The 25,998-nt window shown below is 46.2% G+C and overlaps 2 long non-coding RNA genes across 2 annotated transcripts; one reads left to right on the top strand and one right to left on the bottom strand.

The window, feature by feature from the left end:
* Positions 1-5,717: 5,717 nt before the first annotated feature.
* Positions 5,718-8,754, bottom strand: LOC140691060 (uncharacterized). Its single transcript, XR_012066506.1, has 3 exons — positions 8,353-8,754; positions 6,412-6,528; positions 5,718-6,252 (listed from the first exon to the last, which is right to left on the bottom strand). It is a non-coding gene; the product is annotated as an uncharacterized lncRNA (long non-coding RNA).
* A 175-nt stretch (positions 8,755-8,929) lies between these two features.
* On the top strand, positions 8,930-22,799 carry LOC140691061 (uncharacterized). The gene is made up of 2 exons (XR_012066508.1): positions 8,930-9,035; positions 21,466-22,799. It is a non-coding gene; the product is annotated as an uncharacterized lncRNA (long non-coding RNA).
* The last annotated feature ends 3,199 nt before the right edge of the window (positions 22,800-25,998 follow it).

Below are 25,998 nucleotides of genomic sequence, written 5' to 3'. Positions count from 1 at the left end.
TATTTAAAACATTAATATTATTCAAAAGTTAAAACTACATGAAAGGATAAACTCAGAGAAGTTCTATCTCTGTCCCTCTCTTCAACCTTATTATTCAGAAGTAAGATTTTCATAGGTTTCTACGCTGCACATCTGTGTTTGTTTCCAAAATGAAAGATACATAAACCTATTCTCACTTTTTTATTACTATTATGAAATGCATACAGTAAAATATATAAATACATGCACAGCTCAGAAAAGACACGTGCACGCGCACACATACACACGTATATTTGTTTAACCATTACCCAGATCAAGATACAGAACATCCCCAGGACCCCAGCAGGCCCCAGACCCACAAGGGACCAGCATTTTGACCTCTTATCCCCGTAAATATTCTGCCTAGTATCCCACTGTGTTACCGTAACACGAATCACATATCAGACTCACAACCGATGGACTTTTGTGTTGCGTCCAGTTTGAGGCGTTTAACGCTGCTGTGAACATCCTTGTACCTGTCTTCTGCGTGACACAGGCACAGGATCTTCTGCACACACACCAAAGAGGGGACTTGCGCGGCCGCAGGCTTCACACACACTGAGCACATCAACTACTTCCTGTAAGTAATGTATGAGAGTAATAGCTACTGCATGTTTCTCCCAGCACTTGGTGTTGTCACTCTTTAAAGTTGAGACAGGTGACTGGAGATAAAATGATAACCAAGAAGAGTTCAGTTTGCACTTAAGTAGTTAACGGTGTTAACTCTGTTTCTGAGGAGCTGTCAAAACCTTTTCCAGAGGCAGCATCACTTCACATCCCCACATGAAGACGTGAGACTTCCAATTTCTCCACGTCTTTGCCAACGTTGTTATCACGTGTCACTCTGATACCAGCCATTCTAGTGACTGTGAAGTGCATCTCACTGTCGTTTCGATTTGCATTTCCCTGATGATTAATGATGTTCAGCATCTTTTCTGGTGCTACTGGCCAATGGTATATCTTCTTCGGAGAAAAGTATATTTAAATCCTTTGCCATTTTATAATTGAACTATTTGTCTTTTTATTACTGGGTTGGAAGAGCTCCTTACATATTCTGTGTACAGGCGTCTTCTCAGATACATGCTTAGCAAATACTTCCTCCCTTTCTGGGTTGTCTTTTCACTCTCTTGATTGTACCATTTGAAGAACAAAATGATGAATAAAGTCATCATTTATCACACAAATGATGAATTGGACTTTCCAGTTTATCTATTTTTACTTCTGTTGCTTGTGCTTTTGGTGTCACATCCAGGGAACTGTTGACTAGCCAGCCCATGGTCATGAAAACTTACTCCTATATTCTTCTAAGAGTTGAACAGTTGTAGCTTTTACAAATACATTTATGATCCATTTTTAGTTATTTATGGCATGGGGGGTGTCCAAATTTATTCTTTTGCATATGGAATCCAGCTGTCCCAGCCCCATTTGTTGAAAAGAGTTACTTTCTCCATTGAATTGTCTTGGTACCCTCGTCAAAAGTTAATTAACTATAAATGTAAGGGTTCACTTGTAGACGGTCAGTTCCTTTCCACTGAGTTTATACCTGTCTGTCCTTATGCCAGTGCCACACTGTCTTGATTACTGTCGCTTTCTAGTATGCTTTGACATGGGAAGTGTGAGTCTCCAATTTTGTTCTCCTTTTTGAAGACTGTCTTGGCTACTGCGAGTTCGTTGCATTGCCGTATGAATTTTAGGATCAGCCTGTCAAGTTTTGCAAAAAGAAAAAAAAAAGCCTCCTGGCATTTTGACAGGGATTGCACTGAAACTGTTGATCAATCTGGAGAGTATTATGTTCACAACAAGTCTTCCATCCCAAGAGCACAGCGTGTTTTTCTGCTTATTTGTATCTTCTTTAGTTTCTTTCAACAAAGTTTTGTAGTTTTCAATGTACAAGTCTTACATTTCATTCATTAAGTTTATTCCTAAGCACTTGATTCTTTTTGATGCTATTGTAAATGGAATTCTTTTCTTAATTTCATTTTTGAATTTGTCATGTCTATTTCGATTTTTAATATTAATCTTGCATCCTGCACCTTTGCTGAAATCATTGTAATAGTTTTTAGTGGTTTTCTGAGAATTTTCTACCTACAAGATCATGTCTTCCATAAATAGAGATGATTTCCCTTCCTTTCCATTCTGGATGCCTTTTCTTTCCTTTTCTTGTGGAACTCCCTGGCTGTGTATCATTAGATAGAACTGGATACAGCAGATATTTTCTTGCTCCTGATTTTAAAAGAAAAGCACTGTCTTTTATCACTAAGTATGGTGTTCAGTTAGGGGGTTTTGTAGATGCCTTTCATCAGGTTGAGGAAGTTTTCTTCTTATTTCTAGATTGAGTGCTTTCCTCAACAAAAAGCATTGGGTTTTGCCAAATGCTTCTTTTTTCTATACGATTTATTAATTTTTATCAAAGTATAGTTGATTTACAATGTTGTGTTAGTTTCAGGTTTACAGCAAAATGATTCAGTTATATACAGATATACAGATACATAGATATCTTTTCAGATTCTTTTCCATTATAGGTTATTACAAGATGCCAAATGTTTTTTCTGGATTTGAGATGATCATGTGGTTTTTGTCTTTCATTCTATTAATATTGTGTATTATATTAGTTTTTTTAACCATTTTTTGAATAGAAGTACAGTTTACAATGTTGTATCAATTTCTGGTGCACAGCACAGTTTCAGTCATACATACATGTACATATATTCATTTTCATGTTCTTTTTCATTATAGGTTACTGCGAGATATTGAATATAGTTCTCTGTGCTGTACAGCAGGACCTTGTTAATCTGTCTTATGTATGTCACATTAGTTTTTGATTTTCAGGTGTTAAATGAATCTTGTCCTCTTGGGATAATTCCACTTGTACATACTTCTTTTTATATGTGCAGGATTCAGTTTGCTAGCAGTTTGTTAAAGATTTGTAAGAGATACTGGTCTGTAGTTTTATTTTCTTAGATGGTCTTGTCTGGTTTGGTATCAAGGTAACACTGGCCTCACAGAATGAGTTGGGATATGTTCCCACCTCTTGTATTTTTTAAAAGAGATCACAAAAGGTGGATAATATTAAATATTTAAATATTCGGTATATATTTAACTTCTTAAGAAACATCAAACTCTCTCAAAAGAGGCTGTAGAAGTTTACGTTCCCACCAGCAACATGAGAAGATTTGAGTTTCTCCGTGTCCTCACAACACTCATGTTGTCTGTCTTTTTAAATCATGGCTATTCTAGTCGGTGTATAAAAAAATGTGACAATGAATATATGTTTGTTCATGTGTAACTGAAAAATTGTGCTCTACACTGGAATTTGACACAACACTGTAAACTGACTACTGCTCAATAAAAAAATGTTAAAAAAAAAAAGAGGTTTGTCATTTGGTTTTAGTTTGTATTTTCTTGCTAACTTATAATGTCGATAATCTTCAAATGTGCTTATTATCCACATACATTTCACTTGGTGTAATATCTATTCAATTTTTTAAATTAGGTTGTTTGTTTTCTTTTTTGTTTTAAGTTCTTAGTATATTCTGAATGCAAGTTTTTTTATCAAATATATGATTTACAAATATCTTCTCTCATTCTGTGGCTTGTCTTCATTTTATTAGTATTTTTCAGAGGAAAAAGCCTTTGATTTTGATAAAATCAAATTCTACTTTTTTGATGCAGTATGCTTTTGATATCAGATCTAAGAACTCCAAGGTCATAAAGACTTTCTTCCTATGTTTTCTTCCATAAGCTTTATCATTTTAGTTCTCACATTTAGGCCTATGATACATTTTGAGCCATTTTTGTGTGTATAGCATCAGGAAGGATCTGAATATACCTTTTTGCATATCAATACATAATTACACCCGTATCATCTGCTAAAAAGACTATCCTTTTCCCACTTAATTTCTTTGGCAGCTTTGCTGAAAATTCAATTGACCATAAGAATTTATTTCTGTGCCTCAACTTCGCTGCATTGACCTCCATGCTTATCCCTACAGCAGCACCACATTGTCTAGGTAATCGTTAGCTTTACAGTAAGTTTTCAGATGAAGTAGTAAAAGTCCTCTTTTTTCCTCAAAAGTTTTCTGGCTATTCAAGGTCCTTTGAATTTCCATGTAAAATTTAAAATTAGCTTGCCAATTACTTTTTTTTAATCTTGCTGGGATTTTGATAGGCATTGTTTCAAAGCTATAAATCAATTTTTTCTAAGTTGCCTAATTTATTAGCATAAAGCCCTTCACAATATTCACACAGAACCTTTTTCAGTGGTGAAGTTGCTTTCAATTGTGATTTTGGCAATTTGTGTCTTCTCTGTTTTTTCTTGCTTATCTTAGCTGAATGTTTTTGTTTGTTAATCTTTTCAAAGACTACTATTCATTTACATTGAATTTCCCTATTTTTTTTTCCTCTTTGGTTTTCTATTTCATTGATTTCTAATCTAATCTCTTTTTTTCCCTTTCCTTTTGCTTGCTTTGGAAGTAAATTCTGCTTCAAGAGTGCAATGTAGAAATTATGCCCAAGTTTCCAAACTGCTGGCCTGCCCTGCAGATTTTGGATATGCCAGCCCCCCCTGCAATCACATGAGTCAATTCCTTAAAATAAATCCCTCTAGTTAGATAGATAAATAGACAGATAGACAGAAAGACAAATAGATAATATAGATGTAAAGACGATACAGATATCCTATTAATTCCATTTCTCTAGAGAAGCCTAGTAATCAGAGCTTAGTACCAAGAATAGCCCCAGAAGAACAGAATCTGAAGGACAAGTTTTCTGAACTGACTCTGAGGGTTCTGGAATTGGTTCCCCAGTAGTAGAGACAGCACCGACAGTCCATGACAAGGTACAGCAATAGAGACACACAAAATACAGCCACTGGACATCTCTAATCAAATACTTGTAAGAGGTAAGGTTCTGGGTGACCTTGTATTTGATACTTTGGAAAGTTTCTGTCAAACTGACAAGTATAATGAGTTTGCTGGTTGCTCCTAACTACAGCAGACAAAGCGGAGAAAGAAAAGGATGAGCCTAGGGACTCAGGTTCCCAGTCTAAGCACTGCATAAATGACCTCAAAGTGTCCACGGCTGCCCTGAAAGAAACCTTCATCTCCTGTCATGGTGCCAGAGTCTCATCCTGCAAGTGACTAAATTACAGCACAAGTTGAATTTCCAGCCTTACAAGGTGACTGCTGGTAACGTGAAGGTACTAACTGAGAAGTAATGGGATCCTGAAAATTGGAATGGGGACAGATGGGCAGGCCCTGATGAAGCTGGCAACACTGAGCTCCTAAACACCTGCTGATCTTCTCTGCCAGCAGAAGCAGTCCTTCCACCCAGCCTGAAGACACTAATCCCGCTCTGCCTGAGGAGACTGTGACGGCCTACCCCAGGCTACTTGCCTAGCAGGACACAGCCCATTGCCCCTCCTGGCTTCTACATTTATAACTGCATTTGTAACTGCACTCAAGTGCTGGCGGTCCTTAACAGGTGAGGGACAAAGTGTGACCCATGGAAAGTCACACTACTCTCCAAAACAACATGCCTTCCCCAGTTTTTACATATGTGAATCTGGGAATGTGTGTGGGTGAATAACAAGGGTGTAAGATAGTGAGGGAAGGAACCTGAAGCCAGACCTGGACAGATGTGTTCATATGGTTCCACCGAGCAGAAATTATCACTTAATAAGATAGCTTAAGGAGTCAGAAAAGGTGTTAACAGTCTGGTTGTTTGGCGTAAGGACGAGTTTTCTGAATGGCCATGTGGCCCAGGTGGCAGAACCACTGCTGGTGGTTTCACTCACAGGTGTTGAGAACAAAGCACCTGCCAGACAAATTTCTACATGTCACGTACAAGGGAATGTGCTACTTTGCTCAAGCAATGAAGCCACATCTGGAACAGCAGCTGAGTTGGGGTCACCACCCGATCAAGCTGGCAATCACCCACTGCCGTTCTCCCAGTCCTGCTGTCCTCGGCACAGACCAGAGGCAGGTCGATGTGCACGTGGTGGGAAACGCTGCTCCTGGGTCTTTCAGGTCCTAATGGCGTCATCAACCCCGCACTCCTCCAGAAATGTGGCGCTTTCGCTTTGCTCTCTGCATAGAGGCAGTCCTCGCAGCTTCCACCTGGCCATTCCCACCACAATAGCCTTTACTCTGCAGGTTAGGGAAGCAATGTAAGGATCCTCTCAGTTGCTCAGTGTTGGTGGCAGACAGGGACGCTACCTGGAACCTCTGGCAGCCCCTACAGGTGAGTCACAGTGGGAACCATTAGGATTTGGGAGCCAAGCTTTGCCATCGTCAGTGGATAGCCACCCCCCTTTTGATACACAGCTTTTGGTTTACTACTAGGCCCTACCAGAGACTGAGTGCTTAACCAGGGGCTACCAAGTTACCACGTGACCTGAGCTCCTCAGGAACCCGGTATTGTCTGACCCACAAGCTATGTAGCTGGGTGTGCACAGCAGCACCTCATCATCAAAATGGAAGTGGTGTCGTTGAGAACAGGTCCAGGCGGGTCCTGAAGGCACAAAAGAGTTACAGGGCTCAAATGCCATGGCCCCACTCCTGTGGCACTGCTTTCCCTCGCCGCACACACCCGTAGCCTCACAGAGCGCTCCCTGCGATCAGCTGTCCAAGAGAAGACTCAGGCCTGATCACAGACGGTCCTGCATGACATGCAGGCACCACCTGGAAGGGGCAGCTTCAGCCCTCTCTGCACGCCCCTGAAGGACAGGGTGAAGGCAGGCCTTCCAGCGGAAGCACCTGCAGCAGTGCGCCTGCTCGTGCACTCTGCCTGGAAGGCGAAGGGGCCAGGCCCGAGACTGTACTAACTCAGCAGCTGTGCCAGTGTTTTGGCTGGGTAGTCAGGGACTCAGAAGGAACATGATTGGAAAACTGGTGACAAGGAGGCCTGGGGAAGAGGTACGTGGACAGAGCTCTCTACATGGGCACAACACACAAAGACATTTGGGTCCCATGTGAGCACTCACCAAAGGGTGACCCCAGCAGAGGAGGATTTTGTTAATCAAGAGGGTAAGATAACCCGTTCTTTGGACCCCATCCAGCCTGTCATCGTCCAGTGGATGCATGGACAAGGGACCATGGCAGCAGGGATGGAGGTGACACATGGGCTGAGCAACGCAGACTTCACCCACCAAGGCCGACCTGACTACAGCCACTGCCGAGGGCCTGGTCTGCCAGGACCAACATTGTCCCACAGAAGTGCCCTTCCCTGGCAGGGCGGGGGGTGGTCAGCCACTTGTCTTGGCAGGTTGACGGCACTGCCTACTTCCATTACACAGGGGACAATGCTTTGTTCTCACTGGAATAGACACTGGCTCTGGACATGGACTTACCCTCCCTCCAGACAGCGCTTCTCCCCGACTACCACGTGCGGACTCAGGGCGCCTCACCTACTGTCAGGGGTCAGGGTGTCTGCACAGCACTGCCTCCTACCCAGGGCCACCGGGCAGGTGAGGGCAGCACTGCGCCTGTTCTCCTGAGTTCACTCACCTCACCACCCTCCCACACCCCTCCAAGCAGCTGAGTTGGTAGAACACGGAATGGCCTTAAAGCCTCGATTCCCGCACCAACTAGGTGGCAGTACCTTGCAGGGCTGGGGCAACGCTCTCCAGGAATACTGTGGTGCACATCAGTGTCCCGTGTACTGTGTTACTCCTCCCATAACCAGGGTTCCTGGGTCCGTGAACCAAGGGCTGGAAACGGCAGGGCCACCGCTCACCATCACCCCCAGTGACCCAGGAGCAAAATGTTGTCTCCCTGTCCCCGTGACCCTATGCTTTTTCGGTCTAGAGACCTTAGTTCCAAACGGAGGGAAGCTTCCACCAGGAAACACAACGATCCCACTGAAATGGTAGTTAACACTGCCACCCGGCCACCTTGGGCTCCTCACGCCTCGGAATCAACAAGCAAAGGAGGGAGTTTCCGTGCTGGCTGGGGTGACGGGTCCTAAACAGCGAGAGGAAACTGGGCGGCTGCCCACAGTGGAGGAAGGTCTCCCAGCACTGCGGCCTGTGGTCAAGGTCAACCGGAAAGACAACAGCCCAGTTCGGGCAGAACTACTAGACGGCTTTTTGGTTTTGATTCTTCTATGCTTTACACCTACGATCCGGGTCCGAGTGGTTTCCCGTGTCCTGTCACGAGCTGTGCGTCAGATTCACGCCTCCCCCGTCCCGGGAAGACGCGGCACCACCGCAGCCCGCGGCTACGCGAAAACTGCGGTGCAGGTGGACCCGCACTCCTCACACCTGCGCTGCTGAGGGCCGACCGTCCACACAGACAGCGGTGCGGAGGCCGCGCGGAGGGAGGGGACAGAGGTTACCTTCGGCCTTTCAGTGTGCTCGCCCCCCAGGCCGCAGCTCGGAGGCCTCTCGCCCACGAAGATCAGGCTGCCGGGTCTGCGGCCTCTCCTGTGCCCCACGGGCGGGGCCGCTGAAGAACTCCTTCCCACCGGTCACCCTCCGTGGGAACCAGGGCCCGGAGCGCAGGGGCCGCCAGAGCCAGACCATAGAGGCGGCCCCTGGCGGTGGCCACAGAAGCCGGGCCCAGACTAATCCCTCAGCCCTAAACCCCCGAGTTGTAAACCCCACATGTCGTAAACCCCCCCCAGGTCGTAAACCCACCCAGGTCGTAAACCCCTGCCGTAAACCCCCAGACGTAAACTAGGGGCCCAGACTAAACCCCAGTCGTAAACCCCCTGAGGTCATAACCAACCCCCCAAGTCGTAAACCTCCGCCGTAAACCCCCGGACGTAAACCGGGGGCCCGGATGTAAACCTCCCAGATGTCTATCTGGGCCCAGACAGAACCCCGAGCCTTAGACCCCCGTCCAGTGTGTCCCTGGAGGCCGCGCCCTGGAGCGGAGACGGAGCCGGCCAGGCCCAGCGCTCCCGTGTCACCCCGGACCCCGCCGCCGTCCGGACCCCAGGAGTCTCTGACGCAAGCCCGCCCCTCAGGAGGCCGCGCCCGCCCGGAGCGTCTGCTGACAGGACGGCCGTCGTCTCCGGTGAGTCAGCGGTGCCCCGGGTTCTCAGAGCTGCGGTCGTGGGGGCGCGGCCTCGCTCCCGGGGGTGAGGGCCCGCCCGGGGGCGGGGACTCGGGGCGGGACTGTCCGGCCTGCAGGCCCCTGGGAGCCCGCAGCCTCGTCCGGCTTCTCCGAGGCTCCGGGTCCGCTGGGGCGGGAGCTCGGGCCCTCCTGCGTGGCGTCTGGAGCGGAACCCCGACGGCGTCTGGAGCGGAACCCCGACGCCGTCTGCGGCACTGCTGGTTTTCAGGTTTTGGGGTTTCGGTGGTGAAGACTGTGTGCGAAGATGTGTGTATCCAGCGTCTCTCTCACCTGTGTTTCCAGTTACCTGCTCTGCTTGGTCTCTGATTTGAGATGACTTCGCATGTTTTGCTGGTTCTTTTACGATTTTGTTTATTTACCTCCGACCTTGCTTCTCATCTCAGAATTATTTTGACTTAAGATACAGGTTATCCAAATTTGGTATTTTCCCAGTGGGCTCCACAGCAGTAGTTACTTACTGTTGACCATTCCCTCTGATGGATCTGTTTGGGTCTGTGCGGGCGGTGGTGTTCAGTGAGCTGCGGGGCGGGTCATGACCCTCCGCTGCGCTTTTGGGGAAGCTGATCCCACCGCGGCCGCCCTGGTCTACATCCCCGCCAGCACCGCGTGAAGGTTCCGGTTCCCCACCTCTCCGGGGACACGTCATTTTACACTTAATTAGATTTTTGTGTGTTCTGTTGTTCTGGCTATCTCGGTGGGCGTGAAGGGTGCATCACTGTGGCTTTGAAATGCCTTCCTCTAATGACCAGTTACATTGAGCATCTTTTCAGGTATCTATTGGGCAAGTATGTAACTTTGGATAAACGCTTACTAAAGTCTTTTTCTTGTATTTTAAGTGGGACATTTGTCTTTTTGTTATTGAGGTGTAAGAGTTCTTTATACATTTTGAATGCAAACCCCCTTTACATTTACTATTTGCAACAATATTCTCCCATTCTGTGGTTGTCTTTTCACTTTTCTGATTATGTCCTTTAAAGCACAAAGGTTTTCAGTTTTAAAGTTTCAGTTTATCTGTTTTTTTTCTTCTTTTAGTCATGTCTTGGGTGTCATATCTAAGAATTCATTGCCAAACCTAAGGTCAGGAAGATTTATTACTAAGTTTCTTCCAAAAGTTCTGCGGTTTTAGCTCTTATATTTAGATTATTGATCTATTTTAAGGTAATTTTTGTATATGTTTAGGGTAGGTGGCCCACTGACATTCTTTTGCATGGGGATATCCAGTTGTTCTGAGCGCTGTTCATTAAAGAGACTTTTCAAACCCATTTACTGTGTTGCCATCCTTGCCCGAAATCGATTGGCTATCCTACAGTGTTGGTGGAAATGCAGTTTGGTGTAGCCATTGTGGAAGACAGTATGAAGATTCCTCTAAAGATTAAAAATAGACTTATCATGTGACCCAGCAATCCCACTTCTGGGCATATATCCAGAAGGAACCCTAATTCCAAAAGACACCTGCACCCCAGTGTTCACAGCAGCACTATTTACAATAGCCAAGACATGGAAACAACTTAAATGTCCCTCAACAGATGACCGGATAAAAAAGTTGTGGTATATATATACAATTGAATACTACTTGGCCATAAAAAAGAATAAAATAATGCCATTTGCAGCAACATGGATGGACATAGAGATCATTCTAAGCGAAGTAAGCCAGAAAGAGAAAGATAAATACAATATGATATCACTCATATGTGAAATCTAAAAATGTTCATAGCAGCACTATTTACAATATCCAAGACATGGAAACAACCTAAATGTCCATCAACAGATGACTGGATAAAGAAGTGGTGGTACACAGTGGAATACTGTATAGCCATAAAAATGACAACATAATGCCATTTGCAACAACATGGATGACCCTGGAGAATGTCATTCTAAGTGAAGTTAGTCAGAAAGAGAAAAATACCGTATGAGTCACTCATATGTGGAATCTGAAGAAGAAGGAGAAGGAGGAAGAAGGAGACAAATGAACTTAAATATAAAACAAACAGACTCACAGACATAGAATACAAACTTGTGGGGGCGGGGGTTGGGAAGGGACAGACTGGGAGTTTGAGATTTGTAGACACTGACAGGTATGTATAGAATAGATAAACAAGTTCATACTGTGTAGCCCAGGGAAATATATACAAGATCTTGTGGTAGGTCACAGCGAAAAACAATGTGAGAATGGATATGTGTATGTTCTTGTATGACAGAAAAATTGTGCTCTACACTGGAAATTGATACAACATTGTAAGCTGACTATAACTCAATGAAAAAAAAGCAATTGGCCGTGGATGTACAGGTTTATTTTTAAATTCTCAGTTCTGTTTCATTGGACTGGACTGTCTGTTCTTATGGCAGTACCATACCACTTTTTATTGCTGTAGCCAGCCTTTGATTCATTTCTGGAGTTCTGAAGGTGTTAGGAGAATTGTTGCCATTTTTTGTTGCTTTTATAGAAGTACAAATTTTCAGAGGTCGTTACACTCCCATTTTTGTTATGAAAGTATTGACCTCTCTCTCATTTTCTTTTTCTATCCCTAAATCCAATATTCAAGTTGTAATTCTGACTTTTTTTGGTTTTGGTTGCAGTGGCTTGGGGTATCTTTTTATCATTTTATTTTATTTTAATTTTGAACTTGGAAATTAACTGCAATTGTAAACATCCCATCCCATATGTAAAACATTTTTATCTTGCAGTACAACATACATAGAAGTATAGATATCATACAAGTGTGCCTTTCAAAGAACCTTCACAAGCTTGACACATTTGTGTAAACAGCATCAAGCTCAGGGGAAATGACATTACCTCAAAAGTCTGCACACATTAACCAAAGGGTAACCCTCAAAGATTACCTTTAAGGGTAACCTTTGTCTTGACTCCTAATAGTATAGGTTAGTTTTGCCTGTGTTTTTGGGTTTTTTGTATTGCATATAAATTATATGATCACTGTGTGTTTTATGTGACTTATTTTGCTAAACTTTATGTTCGGATGTTTATCTCATTGCTGTGTGTTGTTGTAGAACTTTCGTTAGCATTCTGAATGCCATTCTGTTATGTGAATATACCATGGTTCATCCAGTCTTCTACTGATGGGCACTTGGGTGGTTGACAGTTGTGGAAAAGAGGAATAGTGCTGCTGGGAACATGCTGATCTCATGGTGTATATATGTTTGGGTGTATATGTATATTAAGTGTAACGTAAGGGTGTGGTTGCTGCATGTGAGTATGGGTGTGTTCAATTTTAGCGGGCACTGACGAAGTTTTCCGGCAGTTTCCAGTTCATTCATATGCTCTGGAATATTTGGCATTTTACTCTTTTTATACATTTTAGCCACATCTGGTGTTGTTTCATTTGCATTCCTCTGACTGTTAGTCAGGTCGAGTGCCTTTCACATGCTTATTTGCCGCCTGCATGCATTTCTTTAGCTGCCTTTGCGGGTCTTTTGCCCAGGGTGCTCCTGAGTTTTCTGTATTCCCTTAGCGATTTGTGGGAATTCTTTACACGTCGTGGAAGGAGTCTTCTGTTAGTTGTATATACACATTACAAATTTCTTCTCACTTTTTGCGTTCTTATTGTGTTTTAATAAATAGAAGTGCTTAACTCAAAAAAGTCATTTATTTTTTTCATTCAGATAATCCTTTTCCAGTGAATTGAAGTAGTGCCTTTGTCATCAACAGATGGCAGTGCATCGTAGAGCTACTTCTGGGTTCTCTTCTCTGTTCTGTTAATCTGTCTATTTTTTACATCAATAGCACACTTGCTAATTTTTATTTTATCATTGGTCCTGATATCTAGTCATGTAAATCCTGCTTTTCTAGTTTTCTTTGTGATTATGTTGGTTGTCCTAGGTCTTTTGCATTTCCGTATATATTTAAAATCAAATTGTTAATTATCACAAAAAAACTGTTGAAATTTTGATTAGCGTTTTATTGATTCTGTAGCTCAAATTGGAAAGAAATGGCTTTTTTAAACGAGATTTCCATCCTTGAACATGCTGTATCCTTCCACTTGAAGTCTTTCATTCCACCAACAGTGTTTTACAGTTTTCAGTGTAGAAAGCTTGCATATCTCATTAGATTTATCTCTAGGTAGTTGATTTTTTTTATTGCTACTTTCAATTGTATTTCTTATTTCAGTTCCATTATATTTCAATTGTTTAGTTAATAGTAAATAAAAATTTTATATTGTTCAGGTATTTAGTAACCTTGTGAAAACCACTTATTAATGATTATTTGCAGGTGCTTTTGGATTTTCTACATATGCAATCATGTCATAAGTGAATAATGATCATTTTTCTTCCTTTTTAATTATAGTTTTTTTTCCTCGCCCTCTTGCTCTAGATAAGTCCTTCAGTAAAATGTTGAATAGAAATGGTATAAACAATCTTTGCCATGTTTCTAAACTTAAAGGGAAAGTGTTCACTCTTTCACCCTCAAATACGTACTGTCTTCAGTAGATTCCCTTCATCGAGTTAAATACAGTTTCTTCTCTGCCTAGTTTGCTGAGAGTTTTGTTATGAAAAGGTGTTGAACTTTACCAATTTTCTTCTGCGTCTGTAGAAATGATTATATGAGCTTTCTTTGATTCTGTTATTACAGTGAATTACATTGATGGATTTTCAAATGCTAAACCACCATTGAAATTTGCGACAAACCCACTTGTTCAGGATTTACATACACACATACACATTATACGTATGTTAGCCTCATTAGATCTTTTGCATCTATGACCATAAGGGATATTCGTCTGCAGTTTTTCTTTCTTGTATTTCCTTGTCAGATACTGGTATTAATGTTATGCTGAACTCATAAAATAAATTGCGGAGTGTTCACTATTTCTGTTCTCTGGAAGAATTAATATAAGATTTATATTATTTCTTCCTTATGTGTTGGGAGGAATTCATCTGTGAATGCATCTGTCTGGACCAGGAGTTTCCTTTACTGGATAGTTTTAAATTACAAAATTAACTTATATATATATATATGTATGTATGATTATTCAGATTTATTTTTCTGCTGTGTAAGTTTTAATACTGTTATTTATCAAGGAATGTATCCATTTTATATAAGTGGTCAAAATGATCAGCTCGCCTCAGAAGGAAGAACTTTGGGAGATATTCTAGTTACTAATTTATAATTTAATTCCACTGTAGTCAGAGGACTCCTCTGACTTCCGTCTTTTGATATTAACTAAGATTGGTGTTCTGGCCTAGTACATAGTCTATTTTGTTAGCACTGAAAAAGAATATGTACACTGCAGATGTCAAGTGCAGAGGTCTACATATGTCATTAGTTCAAGTTAATGGATCATGTTGTTCCCTTTGTATCTTTACTAATTTTTTCGTTATTTGTTCTATAAGGTACTGAGAAAAGTGTGCTAAGATCTCCAACTATATGCATTTACTTTTTCTTTTAGTTCTGTCAATTTTGACTTCATCAATTTTGGAAGTATGTCATTAAGTACATATGACTTTAGCATTGATGTATATTGCCATTGAACTGTTACTTGATCATCATTAAATAGCTCTACTGATTAAGAATAGTATTTCTTACTTTAAAATTGATTTTAATACAGCTATAACAGCTCTCTTTTTGTTAGGACTTATGTGGCATATATTTTTTAATTTTATTACTTCCCATCTTCTTGTTTACTTATATAATATGCTCTCATAAAGAGCATACAGTTGTAGTTTTTTTATCCAGTCTGACAATGTCTATTGATCATTTAGTCCATTTTAAGCCAATGTAAGCATTAATATATTTTAGATAGTTTTAAGATTATTATCTTGTTTTTCTACTTATATTATCTTTATTATCCTCCCCTTATTTTATTCTTGATCAAATATTTTAAGCCATTTCATTGTTTACTAACTTACAGGTTGCTTGTTCCTTTCAACACTCTGAAGGTATCTCCACTGTCTTCTGTTTTCCATTGTTTGCGTGGAAACGGCTGTCATAAGTCTTACTGTTGCCTCTTTGAAGATGATTTTTTCCTACTTTTTAAGATTTTTCTTTTTCTTTGGTTTTCAGCAGGTTGACTATAATGTGCCTGGCATGTTTTCCTTTGTATTTCTCTTCCTCATGATTCATTGAGCATCTTGAGTCTGTGGGATACCTTTTACCAGTTTAGGAAGTTTCTGACAAGATCTTTTCTCTGCTTCTGCCCACTTTTTCTCTCTTCTCTGTCTGGGATTCCATTTATATGTATATTAAACCTTTTTGTTTGTTTTGCTCCATTCTTTTCTTTTCCTCTTCTTCTTTTGTCTCTGCACTTCAGTTTGGATATTTATTATCCTAGCTTCCAGTTCCCTAACCCTGTCTTCTGCCATGTCCAGTCTGCTCTGAAGTGTATCTCTCTGCTAAAAATTCAGTTTTCCCCTTTGAAGATTTTAAGTTTAGCTTTTTAGACTACCTCCCCTGTGCAGTTTCAAAATCAGGCAGGTATCTTGAGGAAAAGGCAGTGTGTGTGTTTGCAGAGGCCCCTGTCTCTAGCAGGACTTGGTCTCCTTAGTGCCATGAGATACAGAGTCCTTTACTCTGCCTTTTCCAGTCCTTGGCCTAGCTCCCCAGCCTCCGATGCACAGCCTCAGTCTCAGAAAAACATTCTATAGGAAGAACCTCCCATGCGTTTGGAGTCCCCTGAGTTTCCAGTCTGTCACACCAGCTCTGTGTGATCCTGAAGCTTCCTGATTTCTGCTCTCCCAGTAAGGTCCCTCTGTGCGGCCAAGACTGAGCATAAGGCTGGGCCTGGAATCAGTAACTGCCTCCAGAGAAGAAAATCACTGGCAGTGATCAGCTTTCCTCAGAGGGGCCCCATTCTCTCTGGGATCCAGTTTTCTTCTTCCTCATTGCTTATATCATCTCCAAAGTCTTTCAGATACACTCGTGCCACATATCTGGCTTTTTAAAATTGGGCTGCTGTCATCCAGCCCAGAAGCAGAAATTATAAAATCCCCTTATTTCTCCTTCCTTCTTACTAAAAAAGCATACACACACATACACACTGGCCTTGAAAATGCCACCGTACCCTCCTGGTACTCCTGCCCTCATCCAGTCTGCTCCCACTCTGAATATGGCTGGACTGTATGAACACAAGGCTGGTTTATAAAAGACATTACAGCCTCTGCTTCAGTCTTTCCAGTTGCTTGATTTGGGGGAACCTGGAGAACATCCAGGCAGTCCTGCGGAGAAGTTACATGGAGAGGCCCTGGCCTTCCACCAAAAGCAGGATCAACTTGCGAGCCATGCTGAAAGCAGATCCTCCAGCCCCAGGAAAGCCTTCATGACTGTAGCCCCAGCTAAGAGCTTGGCGGCAGCTCCATAAGAGACCCTAAGCCAGAACCATCCGTGGAAGCTGCTCCCAAATATCTGACCCACATGAAGGCACAGCACAGGATGGTGGTTACAGGGGCAGGGGAAGGGGAGCTGCTCAGTTGATGTGGAGTTTCAGCTATGCAAGATGGGGTCTGCTGGGCTGCAGAAGGCCTGTCGTCCCAATGCTGTGTGTTAAGAGGGTAGGTCTCGTGTTAAGTGTTCTTACCGCACACACACGCACACACACACAGAGACACAAGAAAACTTTTGGAAGTGATGGAGTCACATATGTCCAAACTGATCAAACTGTATACATTAAGTATGTTCACTTTTTGTACATCAATTATACCTCAATAAGGTTGTTTTTTAAAAAAAGAAGAGAATTGTTACTGTTACATAGAAAACAAACTTATGGTTACAAGGCCAGGGAAGGGGGGGGAAGGGATAAATTGGGAGTTTGAGATTTGCAGATACTGACTACTGTATATAAAATAGATAAACAAGTTTGTACTGTAGAGCACAGGGAACTATATTCAATACCTTATAGTAACCTATAATGAAAAGGAATGTATGTATGTGTGTATACGACTGAGCTATTATGCTGTACACCAGAAATTGACACATCGTAAACTGACAATACTTAAATTAAAAAAATGTTTTAATAAATAACTAAAGGCTCTTAACACAGTTTAACACAGGGAAGGACCTCCTGACCCAAACTGTTTCTCTTCACTACTTAATTTCTTTTTTAACTTAGCTTTGCCACAGAGCTGACGGATCTAACCAAAAAGGTTCACTTCTGTCCACATCCACAGCCATGAGTAATTCAGGGGACTGTCCCGGCTCACAGCCTGGTGCAAAGGAGCTGGACAGGTAGGCTCTCGCAGGCGGGTTTGGCAACGTTGCCCACTCTCATTAGTATGTAAACTGGAGACCAAAAACACTCCAAGTATCTGCTTTTGAAAATTAAGACCAACTATATGAAACAACAAAGAGATTTTCAGTAAGGCCCAGTCAGAAAAAGGAAGGACAGAGGAAACAGGAAAGCGAAACCAGAGAAATGAGACTGTTCGCTGAGGCAAAGAAAGCCCTGCAGACACTCAGGGGCTCTGCCAGCACAACAGCCCCGGTTCACGACTTCTCAGGAGTTTTATACGCAGACCTTTTACACCATGGTAGCTGTTTTAAAGTTTGCAGATGGACCTGTTTTCTGTCTGGCCAGTGAGTTGGCTGTCTTCCTCTCTTGGAACCATGAGCATAGGAATATCATATTTTGGTATGTGCCTTCCACCCTAAAGACCAAATGAAGCTAAAAACAAGTACAGTAGGAGATGATCGATTGCCAGAGTGTTGCCAATATAGAACGTAATGGACAAGGATTATCAGGGAACAGAAGCGGTGTGTGGTGAGGGGCGCACACCCGGGCTGCTGATCCAGGCAGCAAAATCCAGCAAACCCACTCAGAGACGACAGCCATTCAAGTGAGAGGACATCACAGGACTGTCACCACACCCCAACTCTTGTAGGAAGTGCTGCTGTGGGCCAGCCTGTAAGGGTTGGGACTCCCTAGTCCAACACAGTCAACCCAGCTGTCTTCATCATACAACTGAGGAGTCAGTGTATCTGCTGCCTCTCTCAGGGATTCAGGCATGGTGACAAGTCTACCAGGTTAAAGAACTTGATGATGTTACGTGGCCCCGTTCAGCTTTTGCTCAGGGGCTGTCTTCTCCTGGTGAGGCCCACTCCCAGCTCCGATTCAAACTGCACCCGCCACCTCCCTCTCACCCCACCTGCCCCGCATCCTGCGCTCGGGTCTTTCCAAAGCTCTTTTCATCTCAGTGTCTGTGCAGTTTTCCTACGGTGAGAGTTGCCTTTTTCTGTCTCCCTCCTGCTAGAATATAAGCCTAAGAGAGCAAGACCCCTATTAACCACTTGTTCATGATGGACCCCAGGTGAATGGGACAGTGACTCACAGACCACCCTCAGGACTAGGTGCTCAGGGAACGAAGACTAGTTCCTTACTCTCCAGCCTCTAGTTCTCCTGGAACCCTGTTGAGCCCCGAGTTCAAAACCTGGGGTTGATTAGGGAGACCAAAAGCCAGAGGTGAGATTAGATGCCATCAGAAAGTACCTCCTAGGTATAAATAAGAATTAGAAAATGAACTTTTTTAGCAAATGTTTATTTATATCAAAATACAAAACATTTCTGAAGCAGAGTAATGTTACATGAGAAGCAGTTCAGCCCTAAGCCTTGCTAGTCCAACTTGCAGCATGCCCGGCGCACCTCTGGCTCCACAGCTGGTGGCCTGCTGGGCCCTTTTTCTCCGTTTGCCTGTTTCCCCAGCTCTGCATTCACTCATTTTGCTCTTTAACTCCTATGTGAACATGCAGTGTTACTGGCGATGCACTGGTTAGTATCCAGCGAGCCTGGGAATGCCAAGCCAGGCCGCGGGTCCTCTCCTAACTGGGTTTGGGGTGTCACTCGGCTTTCAACTGGCAAGAATCTAAGGCCAAAAGGTTACTGTCTGTGGTAGGCGGGGCAGGCGTTATTGCTCAGGCCACAGAGCAGGCGTGGTGGAGGGGCACCTCCAGCCCGGTCTTCTCTGTGGAGTGGCAAGAAGGGGGCAGGGAGCCCCGAGGGGCAGCTGCTAGAACAGGCCCAGGCCCAGGCTGGGCGGTCAGAGGGCCCTGCAGAATGCACTTCCCCCGAGAAAGCAGGCCGGAGCTGGGGCGGAGGGAGGCCCCTCCCCGCCCTGGCAGTCTGTGAGACTGTGAGTCAGTGGCTGGGGGCGCCCGCCTCTTGGACAGGCTCCTTATAAACGCCTAGACTTCGGAGATTCCTCTGGAGGAGGAAAAAGCACTTGGTTGAGAGTGCAGCCTTTTCCATCAACCTCCATTCCCTGATGGAGAGGACAGGGAAGGAGACAGGAGACAGGGAGGATGCCCTCCCCTCTCTACAGCCAGCCCACTCCCAGAGCCAGCCTGGGTCTCCCTGTCAGGCCCCCAGTTAGTGCGTTCACTTTGGCGTCGTGTACCTGTAACACAGCCACACACGTACATCCACGCACACCCCTAGCCCCCACACGTGCACAAACACACGCCTGGTGTCTTTCCAGAGTCCACTCAGGAAGCAGAATGGTGTCCCATCTTCACCAACATCCTCTGCTCCAAGGGGTCCCTGAGACCCAGACCGAGGCTTGGCACACGCTGGCATTCGCAGGCTTTTGAGAAGAGGGAGACAGAGCAGGGCGCTCAGCAGAGACAGGTTATACAGAGTGTAGGATGTGTTCGTATAAGGCTTTGGTACAGCACCGGATAAACGTTCTTCTCGTCTGATTGCTAAGTTGTCTCTTAGAAGGAAAAAAAAGCTTACTGAAAAAATAGTGTTTTTATTTACTTTTGAGTTACATACCTGAAGTTCAAAAAGTAAGCCTCTAGTTGCCAGTCAGATCCACACTCAAATGTTCTGTGTGCAGCTGTACAACTTAACTTGTTGGTTTGTTTTGACTAGTTAACCGAAGTCAGCCAACCAAACCATGAAGTCAGCTGCCTGTGATAACTGACTTCAACCAGTCCATACATACAGAAGAGACAGAACACAAAAGCCCACCCCTATGTCTCCCACCCCAAGCCCCTAAGGGAAAAATCAAATAGAAGACAAAATACAGCAAGATTTAAGGACCCAGTGGGACAGAGGAGGTTCAGCCCAGCTGGCCTCTTCAAGAACAGCACCATAAAGCACCCTAGCGCAGTGGCGTTGTAGGACTCGACATTCAAGAAATGGAACGAGGTTTGAAGGGGCTTCACAAGAAGACCTGGCATGGTCAGGGCTACCCTCAAAGAAAGCTAAAGATGGAGAGGGTATGCTATGAGAGCATGAGCTCCCATGACAACACTGAGTCCTCAAAAAAGAGCTAACACACAGGCGCCCAGAGGCACGGCGTCCAGAGGCACGGCGTCCAGAGGCACGGAGCTGGCGTGTCTCTGGAAGCGGCGCTGCGACCGCCGGTTGCCCTGCCCTCTCTCTGTCTACAGACTACTGGGAGAAATGGGGAAAGAAGTCCTTACACCTTGCTTCCAGGTGTGCGATGGAAGAATCATACGCAGGGTGATAAGTCTCTCCTGGTGGAAGAGAAAAAGTTGGAGACGAGAGGGACCGGGCATCGCTGACATTAAGCTGATGTCGTCCCTCAGGTCAGTGTCCGCAGAAGAGGAGAGGCAGGTGGTGAGGGCACACCCTACTCGTGCCCTCCCTCTGGCCCCACAGACAGTGGTTCAGAAATGGAGTCTGAATGAGGCGTTAAGACATTTTGAGATTGGTGGATAAGCCTTAAACTGCTGTTCTTCCCTAAGCCGGCCACTCGGTCTGCCAGGTCCCGGCAGTCAAGACCACCACACAGAGCACTCCCTCCCAGGCCCCGGGCACAGCAGCACCGGAGAGACCCCATGCGCTAGTACTGGGCCCCATCCCTTACGGACAGGGTGTGTGCTGTGTGGGTTCTCCAGCTCCCCTGCCTCCCACTGTGATGTTGCCCGAACACCTACAGCAGAGAGGAGGGGAAGGCCAAAGAGCAGTGGACAAACCCCTCTTCCCCAAGCTGCTGGTTGATGACCGGGGGAAAGGACATGGCCCACACGGGTCCCTGGTGAGCAACTCCCCATGAGTCTCTCTGCCCCAAACTCTTGCTCCATAAAGCACACAGAGGTACAAAACTGAAACAGCTCTGTAGATCCCCCCACCACCTACCAGAGAGAAAAGCACCAGAACTCAATATCCCTTCCACATGAGGACGAGATGCGTGGCACAAGCACATGGAACAGCTCATGTTCCTGGCAGTGGCCTCGGGCCTCAAAGACCCAGTTAGAGCACCCATCCCACCTCCTGTCCCCTTAACTGAGAGGATCAAAGACGGCAAGTTTTGCTTACTCCCCATGTGGTCAGATCGCAGTCCATTCTGCCCCAGGTGCCTTTGTGAAAGGCTGGCTCTTCAGAGAAGTTGGGGCTCACTGGTCTATCTGTTTTCTTCCCCATGGATGCCACCCTTTCACCGTCGTTCTGAGGCTCAGGGCCAGGATCGCAGAAAGGGTAGAGAGAAGCATTACGTCCCATCCAGGCTCTGAAATTTCAAGGTAAGGGCTATGTCCCTCGCCTTCACTTTTCTTCCTGTAAATGAAGAGCCCACTTGGAGACTGAGGGATGGGGTGGGAGTACACGGGTCAGTGAATCTTTTGGTCTCATGTACCTTGAAGTTAAGGACCAAGCCTTGGGTGTCACATGGAAGGAGGCAGAGTTTTAGAGTAACCTGAGACCCAATGGGGGTACTAACCCCATGAGGGGCCTGTGATGCTGGTCACATGTGTACTGGAGGTGGGGCAGGGCCCGTAGAGAAAGAGAGGATCACTCCAGGAGCCCAGAGAGCCACGCTGTGAAGCCCTCTGGGTGTGGAGGCCTTGGCAGTCTGGAAGAGGCTGCAGGCCAGGAAGGGACATGGAGTGTGCTGCTTTTCCTCTTGCTCAGCCTCCCTGCCAAGTCTTACAAGAAGACCTCTTTTGGCCTCCGGAGAAGACTGCAGGAGAGATTAGTTGCCTGCCAAGGACAGGCGCACGGCCAGCTGGACCCAGTGTCGGGGCCCCCAGTGCTGCGTGGACAGAGCCCATTTTCCTTCAGTGACCTTGGGAAATGAGAAATGTCCTGAGCAGGTGTGCCAGGGACTCAAGGACAGTGCCCGAGTGAATGCAAGGGCCCCTTCAAGTCTGCACTGTGGGGGCAGGAGGGTTCGGAGTCAAACTCAAGCTCCACCCCAACCCCTACTCTCCTCATAATCCCCCAAAATGTAAAGAGAGCCCTTCGCATGGCTGAGGAACCTGAGTGCCTCTACTGACCAAACTCCCTAAGACAAAAGCTCTTAGCTAGCATGACTCTCTGGTTGGGGAAGAGGGGTTAGTATTGCCTTTTTTTGGTTAATGAGCAGGACGTGGGCAGAGAGACTGCAGCCACAAGTCTCTCCTGGCTGCCTGCACCAGCTTCAAACACATCGCTCTGAGCTCTCGGCCAAGTCAGGGAAAGAGCTAGCACCCAGGGAGGAGCGCTGAGGCCCTTGCAGCGTATGTGAGGTCTGCGGTTCTCACGGAGGTACGCTTCAGGGCACACGGAACTTCCTGCTCAAAACAAGCGAGTGCGTGTTCCCCAGACTCTCCAGTTCCGGGTCAGACTCTTCCAGCACAGCGTTCAGTTCTGAAGGTCCCAGGCCAGACGCCAGAGGAGGTCGCCCCGGCCCCATCCTTTCTGTGGTGCCCCAACTTCTCCTCTCACTCCCCCACCTCCACTCAGTGTCCCAGGATTAGGCCTTTCCATTTCCAATGCCGCCTATTTCCAATTAAAATTGTAACTGGAAAAATCATGCATGGTGTATTTACACCAGATACCACAGCCACAGTGGTTCCCAGAATCTGCAGCAAAGAATGACCAGGGTGTTCTTCCCCAAGACTAAGCCCATGCCGTCCACCTCACAAAACTCTGTTGAGATGCTGCACCTTGTAGGGTGCCTGAGTCAAGGCGCTGCAGAGCAGGCCAGGTACCACTGTCAGCCCCCCAGGTGATCTCAGCCTTCTCCTCCCCAGTGCTGCTGAGCCAGAGTCCCTCCAAGGACCTGGACACCACCGAGGGTGCCCATGTGGGCAGTGTGGGGCACACTCAGAATCTGAGCTCTCCTGCTGCCTGTGTGAGCACCTGCACCAAAACTCAGGCCACAGCGCCCCTCCCCGTAACAAGACGTGCTGTGGACCTTGGCTGTTGGGGCTGTCAGGTCCAGGAGCTCCCCGCAGCCCTCGGCTCTCTTGTCCTTTCTGCAAGAGGATTGTTTGCTTTGCTACTTCGTACATTTTCATATGTACACATTTCCATCAGAAAGACCCAAGCAACTCTGGACAGAGAGTGTCTCAAAGGACAGGGCATGGAGGAAGGATGGGGTGGGCATCAGAGTGTGAGCTGGAATCCCAGGCCACCCCGGGTGGTCCTGCTACGAACGTCTCTAAGCACAGGTACAAAAATAAAGCGAACTATGACTTGATACAGATAGAGAGATAAGCTAGATAGATAGACTTCATATAGGTTTTCTGTCTATTTACGTGTGTGCCAAGGGCACGAGCCCCGCTCCTCTGGCGCGGCTCCATCTCCTGCCCTCCCGTTTCCCCCTCCCTAGGGGTCCCACTGCCTGAAGCCTCCCAGGCATGACTACTGCGTCCGACCCCTTCACCCACCCATCCCCCTATGTAAGTTCCCCTCTCTCCTTAAAATAGAACACATTATATATATTTATATGATTTTATATACAGTCTCCATAAAAATACACTAAAGATGGTGTATTACTAATTTCACCCTCCTACCAAAATAGGAGTTGCCTCGCAAAGAAAGAGTCAACCAAAAAGAGGGTCTCCTAGCCTGAGGCTACTCAGGCAAATTAGCATGTCCCTACAAATCTTATACACACACACACGTACACATACCACATACCATACACAGCACACATACCACACACACAAGTGCACACCCCACTCACACCACACACCACACAAACGTCGCACAGCACATGCGTGTGTGTGGGCACATACACACTCTTACTTCCTGAGCCCAGGGAAGGAACAGGGACTAGACAGCTGGCTGGGGCTGGAGGCCAGGAAGATAACCTGGTGACTGTGGAAGGCAGGTGGGACAAACCCATTTCTCTGCCCCAGCCAGGACTCAGTCTGCTCACTGCCGACCCCCATTGTTTTCAGGAGGCAGTAGAAATATTTGTTGATAGAGTGACAGTTTCCCTTCCAAGGACTACAAGACGGCCGTGAGGAGGTCTACTCCCCCTGCCAGAACCAAGGTCTTTTTGATGCCCTCCGCCAAAAGGAAGCAAAAAGCCCCTACGTCCTCATCTCCAGTACGAGGAGAGTCGGCACTTGCCCCTTCCTTCTGCACGTGAAGACCCCACGTTGCCCAAAAGCATGCTTGCAGTGTTTCTACGGCTGGAAATGCAAATCCCCCTCCCCAGCCCAACCCTTCCCCCTTCCCAGGTTCCCTTCCCCACCGTAAACCATGCATAGGGTCAAGATCCCGCAGCCATGAAGAAGTCGGGTAGGAAGGAAAGGGAAGTGACTGGTGTATCTGCGGGATGGAAGTGAGCGCACACCCTCGCTCCTAGAGTGAATCCGGGGAGTCCCGTGCCAGGGAGGGGAGGGGTTGGTGCAGCACATTCCTTCAAGACCCAAAAGAGCACCAGGCCCAGCAGCCACTCATGCCGCCATCTAGTGGGGTGGGAACGATGACAAGGAACCAGGGACAGGAACTGAGGACAGGCCCACTTCCCCCTAGCTCCCCAGGCGAGCTCTCCCAGCCAGTGGTCCGAAGCTGATAACTGCCATCAGCCCTCAGAAACCTACGGACCCACCGCAGAAGAGAACATCCAAGTGATTTCAGTTACTGGTTGCTGTTCTAGCTGGGTATTTTAACAGCCAGGGTGCCCAGGCTCTTCTGGGAGGCGTGGGCAGCCAGGGTAGAAACCACTGGGCATTGAGGGGCGGGGCGGGGTGGTCTCTGGATCAGACTCGGCCTGCTGACAAGTATTCCATCAGCTTCAAGTGGGGTCACAAGAACTCTTACCCTGTCAGTGACCCAGCACACAGAGTAACTGGTACGGATATTCTGTTTGCTCATGAAAGACTAATTTAAACGCACAGACGGGGGCTCAGAAATGAAGCACTGGACCAGCGTGGGTTCACTGCCAGTCAGAGGTGGGTGGTCACGGTCACCCCTAAACAAGCGTCCAGTTGCTCCAGAGTGCTGAAGTCCACTCTGGGCTTTGATCCTTGGTTTATCCACTTCTTCTAAAGGAGAGATTTTTACTTCTGCCTCTTGATCTTAAAGGAGGCAGATTTGGAGACATCAGAGAGGACAGGGGAATGGCTGGTCTGATTCCAGGGTGAGCCTTTCATCCTCTGATGTCCACCTCACAAAAAGAGACACGGTGGGGATGAAAGCTTCAGGTACAGAGCCTCCGTGTAGGTCCGTGGCCTGAAGCAGCCTCCCCTGCCCCCAGGAGGAAGGTGCAGCCAAGCCCCAGACCCTCCACTCCCTCCCCAGTGACAGTGTCTCAGGACCAGTTTCAGATCATGGATGAGGAAGGAGAGGTCACCTGCCCCTTCTGCTTAGAAGAACAGACAAGAATTCACGACCTCCAGACAAGTGTCCTGTTTTGGGCCTGAGGAGCCCCCAGAAACAGACATCACAGAGGACACATCCACACTTGGTCTGGGCACTGAATGTCAAAGGCTAATTCTAGAAAGAGCAAGGAGGTGTCGCTAAGAAGGAAGGCCCCTTCAGGATGCAGCGCCAGGACCCACCCCTACGGTCTTTTTGCAGTGACTACATCACCCCCACACCTGCCCCCAAAGTGGTCTTCACTGCCTCTGCTGCCAGCCTACCCCACTCCAGGCAGTCTCTCTCTTTTCCTGGGACTGTCCCCAACCTGGACGCTGCCCCGAGTGGTAAAAAAGTCACCACGTGCCCAAAGAGAATGGTGGCCTTGGTCTTGCTGCCTGTCCCAGCACCACCCC

The sequence above is a fragment of the Vicugna pacos genome, chromosome 33 (genome assembly GCF_048564905.1).
Source record: "Vicugna pacos chromosome 33, VicPac4, whole genome shotgun sequence".
NCBI classification, from domain to species: Eukaryota; Metazoa; Chordata; class Mammalia; order Artiodactyla; family Camelidae; genus Vicugna; species Vicugna pacos.
This window is presented reverse-complemented; position numbering and strand designations above follow the sequence as displayed.